Genomic DNA, 10,062 nt, shown 5'->3' on the forward strand with positions numbered 1-10,062 from the left:
ATATCTATCTATCTCATATCTACTGTATCTACCTATCTCATATCTACTGTATCCACCTATCTCATATCTATCTATCTCATATCTACTGTATCCACCTATCTCATATCTATCTATCTCATATCTACTGTATCCACCTATCTCATATCTATCTATTTATCCTATATCTGTCTCATATCTACTGTATCTACCTTTCTCATATCTATCTCTGATCTAACTATCTCATATCTACTGTATCTATCTCATATCTACTGTATCCACCTATCTCATATCTATCTATCTCATATCTACTCTATATATCTCTGATCTAACTATCTCATATCTACTGTATCTATCTCATATCTATCTATTTATTTATCCTATATCTATCTCATATCTACTGTATCTACCTTTCTCATATCTATCTCTGATCTAACTATCTCATATCTACTGTATCTATCTCATATCTATCTATCTCATATCTACTGTATCTATCTCATATCTATCTATCTCATATCTACTGTATCTATCTCATATCTACTGTATAAACCTATCTCATTTCTTATCTATCTCATATCTACTGTATCTATCTATCTCATATATATATCTATTTATCCTATATCTATCTCATATCTATCTCATATATATATATATATATATATATATATATATTTATTTATCCTATATCTATCTCATGTCTACTGTATCCACCTATCTCATATCTATCTGTCTCATATCTACTGTATCCACCTATCTCATGTCTACTGTATCAACCTATCTCATATCTATCTATCTCATATCTACTGTATCTATCTCATATCTACTGTATCTACCTATCTCATATCTAACTATCTCATATTTACTGTATCTATCTCATATCTACTGTATCACCTCTCATCTACTGTATCTACCTATCTCATATCTATCTATCTCATATCTTCTGTATCCACCTATCTCATATCTATCTATCTCATACCTATCTCATATCTACTGTATCTATCTCATATCTACTGTATCTATCTCATATCTACTGTATCCACCTATCTCATATCTATCTCATATCTACTGTATCTATCTCATATCTACTGTATCCACCTATCTCATATCTACTGTATCTATCTCATATCTACTGTACACCTATCTCATATATATCTCATATCTACTGTATCTATCTCATATCTACTGTATCCACCTATCTCATATCTATCTATCTAATATCTACTGTATCCACCTATCTCATATCTACTGTATCTATTTCATATCTACTGTATCCACCCATCTCATATCTATCTATCTCATATCTACTGTATCTACCTATCTCATATCTACTGTATCCACCTATCTCATATCTACTGTATCTATTTCATATCTACTGTATCCACCCATCTCATATCTATCTATCTCATATCTACTGTATCTACCTATCTCATATCTACTGTATCCACCTATCTCATATCTATCTATCTCATATCTACTGTATCCACCTATCTCATATCTATCTATCTCATATCTACTGTATCCACCTATCTCATATCTATCTATTTATCCTATATCTGTCTCATATCTACTGTATCTACCTTACTCATATCTATCTCTGATCTAACTATCTCATATCTACTGTATCTATCTCATATCTACTGTATCCACCTATCTCATATCTATCTATCTCATATCTACTGTATCTATCTCTGATCTATCTATTTATCCTATATCTGTCTCATATCTACTGTATCTACCTTTCTCATATCTATCTCTGATCTAACTATCTCATATCTACTGTATCTATCTCATATCTACTGTATCTATCTCATAGCTACTGTATCTATCTCATATCTATCTATCTCATATCTACTGTATCTATCTTATATCTACTGTATTTATCTCATATCTATCTATCTCATATCTACTGTATCTATCTCATATCTACTGTATTTATTTCATATCTATCTATCTATCTCATATCTACTGCATCTATCTCATATCTACTGTATCTATCTCATATCTACTGTATCTACCTATCTCATATCTTATCTCATATCTACTGTATCTACCTATCTATCTATCTATCTATCTATCTCATATCTACTGTATCTCATATCTACTGTATCTATCTCATATCTACTGTATCTACATATCTATCTATCTCATATCTACTGTATCTATCTCATATCTACTGTATCTATCTATCTCATATCTTATCTATCTCATATCTACTGTATCTACCTATCTATCTATCTATCTATCTATCTCATATCTACTGTATCCACCTATCTCATATCTACTGTATCTATCTATCTCATATATATATCTATTTATCCTATATATATCTCATATCTATCTATCTCATATATATATATATTTATTTATCCTATATCTATCTCATGTCTATCAGTCTGATTATCTTTCTAACATTTATCAATCATGTCTCTCATACAGTATGTAACTATCTATGTTTCTGTCTGTCTATCTTGTAATCCAATCACGTCATATTATGATATTGATCCTTTATATAGTGCCACATAGGCTCCGCAGCACCGTAGGGGTAATACATACAATAAAGTGCATAAGTACAAATTGGTCCTGACACATATATAAATAATGATGTAATATACAGATAATTTCATAATTGCCGCTGTCAGATGATGTGATTACATATAGAATACAGAGGGGAGAGACGCAGCTATCATGCTACACATTCTGTTATATCTATCGCTGTATTGTTTATCTGTCATACCTGTCCTTCTGCCAATCAATGTACTACCTATAGTGTCTGTTTATCTAATATATATGACATATCTATTGTCAAACTACCAGGTATTCATCCAATATCTACAATCTATTATCACCTATCTACCTATTTATTTATTAAAAATATCTATTAATCAATACAATCTCATATTTCTCTCTCATTCTCTCTCTCTCTCTCTCTCTCTCTCTCTCTCTCTCTCTCTCTCTCACTCTCTCTCTCTCTCTCACACACACAGATGAACTGTGTGTCCCTGATGTACGGGTGGGATATCATTAGCCTCCTCCTGTACACGCCCAGTCTGTGATATAGATAGTAACCATCCGACGGCTCTAGGACCGTGGAGCACAACACATCTCCTTTGTCTTCCAGCTGATCCAGTGCCGGGCTCTTCTGTACCTCTTCTCTCTGTATGTAACACTCTTTGTGCATGTGTATATATATATATATGTGCATAACCCCATATATACGTGTGCGTGTGTGTGTGTCATATACAGTATGTGCATGTCTCCTCCAAAGCTGTCATTATACTGTAACTGTAACAGCTGTCATCAAGCTGTAACATATATATATATATATATATATATATATATATAAAATCCAACACAAATGAGAACACTTTGCTGTATAGGTTCCCAGCCATTGTATTGTATCTACCTGCATGTCCCCTGTATCTGTATTGTCCCTGATTGTAATGTGCTCCTTCTGGCCTGTGCTGTCTCTATCTCCTTGTATATCACCTGTACTATCTCTCTATATCCCTGCATATCCTCTGTATTGTCTATCTGTATCCTTGTATATACCCTCTACTGTCTCCCTATATCCCTGTAAATTCCCTATATTTAATCTATATCTCCCTGTATATCCCCTGTACTATCTCTATAGCTCCCTGTATATCACCTGTACTGTCTCTGTATCTCCCTGTATATCACCTGTACTGTCTCTGTATCTCCCTGTATATCCCCTGTGCTGTCACTCTATCTCTCTGTATATCCCCTGTGCTGTCTCTCTATCTCCCTGTATATCCCCTGTACTGTCTCTGTATCTCCCTGTATATCACCTGTACTGTCTCTGTATCTCCCTGTATATCCCATGTGCTGTCTCTCTATCTCCCTGTATATCCCCTGTACTGTCTCCGTATCTCCCTGTATATCACCTGTACTGTCTCTGTATCTCCCTGTATATCCCCTGTACGGTCTCTCTATCTCGCTGTATATCCCCTCTACTGTCTCTCTATCTCCCTGTATATCCCCTGTACGGTCTCTATATCTCCCTGTATATCTTCTGTACTGTCTATCTCCCTGTATATCCCCTGTACTGTCTATCTCCCTGTATATCACCTGTACTGTCTCTGTATCTCCCTGTATATCCCCTGTGCTGTCACTCTATCTCTCTGTATATCCCCTGTATTGTCTCTCTATCACCCTGTATATCCCCTGTGCTGTCATTCTATCTCCCTGTATATCCCCTGTACGGTCTCTCTATCTCGCTGTATATCCCCTGTACTGTCTCTCTATCTTCCTGTATATCCCCTGTACGGTCTCTCTATCTCCCTGTATATCCCCTGTACTGTCTCTCTATCTCCCTGTATATCCTCTGTACTGTCTCTCTATCTTCCTGTATATCCCCTGTACGGTCTCTCTATCTCCCTGTATATCCCCTGTACTGTCTCTCTATCTCCCTGTATATCCTCCGTACGGTCTCTCTATCTCCCTGCATATCCCCTGTACTGTTTCTCTATCTCCATGTATATCCCCTGTACTGTCTCTCTATCTCCCTGTATATCCACTGTATTGTCTCTCTATCTCCCTCTATATCCACTGTACTGTCTCTATCTCCCTATATATCCCCTGTATTGTCTCTCTATCTCCCTCTATATCCCCTGTACTGTCTCTGTCTCCCTATATATCCCCTGTACTGTCTCTGTATCACCCTGTACATCCCCTGTACTGTCTCTCTATCTCCCTGTATATCCCCTGTATTGTCTCTCTATCACGCTGTACATCCCCTGTACTGTCTCTCTATCTCCCTGTATATCCCCTGTACTGTCTCTCTATCTCTCTGTATATCCCCTGTACTGTCTATCTCCCTGTATATCCCCTGTACTGTCTCTCTATCTCTCTGTATATCCCCTGTACTGTCTCTCTATCTCCCTGTATATCCCCTGTACTGTCTCTCTATCTCCCTGTATATCCTCCGTACAGTCTCTCTATCTCCCTGTATATCTTCCGTACTGTCTCTCTATCTCCCTGTATATCTTCTGTACTGTCTCTCTATCTCCATGTATATCCTCCGTACGGTCTATCTCCATGTATATTCCCTGTACTGTCTCTCTATCTCCATGTATATCCCCTGTACTGTCTCTCTATCTCCCTCTATATCCACTGTACTGTCTTTATCTACCTATATATCCCCTGTATTGTCTCTCTATCTCCCTCTATATCCCCTGTACTGTCTCTGTCTCCCTATATATCCCCTGTATTGTCTCTCTATCTCCCTGTATATCCCCTGTATTGTCTCTCTATCTCCCTCTATATCCCCTGTACTGTCTCTGTCTCCCTATATATCCCCTGTACTGTCTCTGTGTCACCCTGTACATCCCCTGTACTGTCTCTCTATCTCCCTCTATATCCCCTGTATTGTCTCTCTATCACCCTGTACATCCCCTGTACTGTCTCTCTATCTCCCTGTATATCCCCTGTATTGTCTCTGTATCTCCCTGTATATCCCCTGTATTGTCTCTCTATCTCCCTGCATATCCCCTGTACTGTCTCTCTATCTCCCTGTATATCCTCTCTACTGTCTCTCTATCTCCCTGTGTATCCCCTGTACTGTCTCTCTATCTCCCTGTATATCCCTGTACTGTCTCTCTATCTCTCTGTATATCCCCTATACTGTCTCTCTATCTCTCTGTATATCCCCTGTACTGTCTCTCTATCTCCCTGTATATCCCCTGTACTGTCTCTCTATCTCTCTGTATATCCCCTGTACTGTCTATCTCCCTGTATATCCCCTGTACTGTCTCTGTATATCTCTGTATATCCCCTGTACTGTCTCTCTGTCTCCCTGTATATCCCCTGTACTGTCTCTCTATCTCCCTGTATATCCCCTGTATGGTCTCTCTACCTCCCTGTATATCCCTTGTGTTGTCTCTCTATATATCCCCTGTACTGTCTCTGTATATCTCTGTATATCCCCTGTACTGTCTCTCTGTCTCCCTGTATATCCCCTGTACTGTCTCTCTATCTCCTTGTATATCCCCTGTATGGTCTCTCTATCACCCTGTATATCCACTGTATTGTCTCTCTATCTCCCTCTATATCCCCTGTACTGTCTCTATCTCCCTATATATCCCCTGTATTGTCTCTCTATCTCCCTGTATATCCCCTGTATTGTCTCTCTATCTCCCTCTATATCCCCTGTACTGTCTCTGTCTCCCTATATATCCCCTGTACTGTCTCTGTATCACCCTGTACATCCCCTGTACTGTCTCTCTATCTCCCTGTATATCCTCCGTACTGTCTCTCTATCTCCCTGTATATACCCTGTATTGTCTCTCTATCACCCTGTATATCCCCGGTGCTGTCATTCTATCTCCCTGTATATCCCCTGTACGGTCTCTCTATCTCGCTATATATCCCCTGTACTGTCTCTCTATCTTCCTGTATATCCCCTGTACGCTCTCTCTATCTCCCTGTATATCCCCTGTACTGTCTCTCTATCTCCCTGTATATCCTCTGTACTGTCTCTCTATCTTCCTGTATATCCCCTGTATGGTCTCTCTATCTCCCTGTATATCCCCTGTACTGTCTCTCTATCTCCCTGTATATCCTCTGTACTGTCTCTCTATCTCCATGTATATCCTCCGTACGGTCTCTCTATCTCCCTGCATATCCCCTGTACTGTCTCTCTATCTCCATGTATATCCCCTGTACTGTCTCTCTATCTCCCTGTATATCCACTGTATTGTCTCTCTATCTCCCTCTATATCCACTGTACTGTCTCTATCTCCCTCTATATCCCCTGTATTGTCTCTCTATCTCCCTCTATATCCCCTGTACTGTCTCTGTCTCCCTATATATCCCCTGTACTGTCTCTGTATCACCCTGTACATCCCCTGTACTGTCTCTCTATCTCCCTGTATATCCCCTGTATTGTCTCTCTATCACGCTGTACATCCCCTGTACTGTCTCTCTATCTCCCTGTATATCCCCTGTACTGTCTCTCTATCTCTCTGTATATCCCCTGTACTGTCTATCTCCCTGTATATCCCCTGTACTGTCTCTCTATCTCTCTGTATATCCCCTGTACTGTCTCTCTATCTCCCTGTATATCCCCTGTACTGTCTCTCTATCTCCCTGTATATCCTCCGTACTGTCTCTCTATCTCCCTGTATATCTTCCGTACTGTCTCTCTATCTCCCTGTATATCTTCCGTACTGTCTCTCTATCACCATGTATATCCTCCGTACGGTCTATCTCCATGTATATCCCCTGTACTGTCTCTCTATCTCCATGTATATCCTCTGTACTGTCTCTCTATCTCCCTGTATATCCACTGTATTGTCTCTCTATCTCCCTCTATATCCACTGTACTGTCTTTATCTACCTATATATCCCCTGTATTGTCTCTCTATCTCCCTCTATATCCCCTGTACTGTCTCTGTCTCCCTATATATCCCCTGTACTGTCTCTGTGTCACCCTGTACATCCCCTGTACTGTCTCTCTATCTCCCTCTATATCCCCTGTATTGTCTCTCTATCACCCTGTACATCCCCTGTACTGTCTCTCTATCTCCCTGTATATCCCCTGTATTGTCTCTGTATCTCCCTGCATATCCCCTGTATTGTCTCTCTATCTCCCTGTATATCCTCTCTACTGTCTCTCTATCTCCCTGTGTATCCCCTGTACTGTCTCTCTATCTCCCTGTATATCCCTGTACTGTCTCTCTATCTCTCTGTATATCCCCTGTACTGTCTCTCTATCTCTCTGTATATCCCCTGTACTGTCTCTCTATCTCCCTGTATATCCCCTGTACTGTCTCTCTATCTCTCTGTATATCCCCTGTACTGTCTATCTCCCTGTATATCCCCTGTACTGTCTCTGTATATCTCTGTATATCCCCTGTACTGTCTCTCTGTCTCCCTGTATATCCCCTGTACTGTCTCTCTATCTCCCTGTATATCCCCTGTATGGTCTCTCTACCTCCCTGTATATCCCTTGTGTTGTCTCTCTATATATCCCCTGTACTGTCTCTGTATATCTCTGTATATCCCCTGTACTGTCTCTCTGTCTCCCTGTATATCCCCTGTACTGTCTCTCTATCTCCCTGTATATCCCCTGTATGGTCTCTCTATCACCCTGTATATCCACTGTATTGTCTCTCTATCTCCCTCTATATCAACTATACTGTCTCTATCTCCCTATATATCCCCTGTATTGTCTCTCTATCTCCCTGTATATCCCCTGTATTGTCTCTCTATCTCCCTCTATATCCCCTGTACTGTCTCTGTCTCCCTATATATCCCCTGTACTGTCTCTGTGTCACCCTGTACATCCCCTGTACTGTCTCTCTATCTCCCTGTATATCCTCCGTACTGTCTCTCTATCTCCCTGTATATACCCTGTACTGTCTCTATCTCCCTGTATATCATCTGTACTATCTATCTCCCTGTATATCCCCTGTGCTGTTTTTCTCTCTCTCTGTATATCTCCTGTACTGTCTCTATCTCCCTGTATACCCCCTGTGCTGTCTCTCTATCTCCCTGTATACCCCCTGTGCTGTCTCTCTATCTCCCTGTATATCCCCTGTGCTGTACAGGGGATATACAGGGGATATATCTCCCTGTATATCCCCTGCACTGTCTATCTCCCTGTATATCCCCGATGCTGTCTCTCTCTCTGTATATCTCCTGTACTGTCTCTATCTCCCTGTATATCCCCTGTATGGTCTCTCTATCTCCCTGTATATCCCCTGTGCTGTCTCTCTATCTCCCTGTATATCCCCTGTATGGTCTCTCTATCACCCTGTATATCCCCTGTATGGTCTCTTTATCTCCCTCTATATCCCCTGTACTGTCTCTCTATCTCCCTGTATATCCCCTGTATGGTCTTTCTATCCCTCTGTACATTACCTGGAGAGACATGTATATCACCTGTATATCACCTGTACTGTCTCTCTATCTCCCTGTATATCTTCCGCACTGTCTTACAGTACATTACAGTGCAGGACAAGGACACGATTTATATACATTGCTGCAATAGCGATTAAACACTCACAATAAGCAGCCGGGAGTTGGCAGTCCCGTGTTAGGTGCCCTAATGGGGAGTAAAGAGTAGAAGGAAATGTAAAGAGAAGCACATGAAGGAAGAAGTCCCTGCTCCTGAGAGCTTACATTCTAAGGGGAGGGGCAGACAGACAGGCGTGACACAGAAGGGGAAGATAGGGAGGAAAGAGCATGAGGTGGGTTAGGATGAGGGCTGGAAGACCTTGATGAAGTAATGGGTCTTGAGAGCCCGTTTGAAGATTTATAGAGAGGTGGAGAGTCTGATGGGGAGAGGGAGAGCATTCCGAAGGTAGGGAGCAGCACGGGCAAAATCTTAGAGGCGGGAGTGGGAGGAAGTGATCAGTTGGCAACAGAGGCGGCATGCTTTTGTTGAGCGAAGTGGACGGGTGGGAGTGTGAAGGGAGAGAAGGTCAGAAATGTATGCGTGAGAGGATTGGGTGAGGGCTTTGTAGGCGAGTGTAAGAACCTTGTATTGGCATCTGAAGGGGAAGGGGAGCCAGTGTAGGGCTTGAAGGAGAGGGGAAGCAGATGTAGAACGTCTGGAGAGGACGATGAGCCAAGCAGCAGCATTGAGAACAGATTGTGGTGGAGAGAGGTGAGAGACTGGGAGGCCAGCTAGGAGAAGGTTACAGTAGTCCAATCTGGAGATGACCAGTGAGTGGATGAGGGTTTTAGTGGCATCCTGGGTGAGGAAAGGTCTAATCCTGGAAATATTTTTTAGGTGGAAGCGGCAGTACTGCGAGAGGTGCTGAATGTGTGGTTTAAAGGATAGGGAGGAGTCTAGGATAACTCCAAGACAGCGCACTTTGGGGCTAGAGGAGATAGTCATGCCATCAATAGATAATGAAATTGTGGGAAGTGATGTAGTGGAAGAGGGTGGGAAGATGATCAGCTCAGTCTTAGACATGTTAAGATTAAGAAAGCGCTGGGACATCCATGAAGAGACAGCAGAGAGACAGTTGGAGATACACGTAAGGAGCGAGGGGGAGAGCTCAGGGGTGGAAATGTAGATTTGAGTGTCATCAAAGATGATAGAGATGATATTGGAGGTCA

This window comes from Taudactylus pleione, unplaced genomic scaffold (assembly GCF_031769625.1).
Source record: "Taudactylus pleione unplaced genomic scaffold, aTauple2 ptg000393l, whole genome shotgun sequence".
NCBI lineage: Eukaryota > Metazoa > Chordata > Amphibia > Anura > Myobatrachidae > Taudactylus > Taudactylus pleione.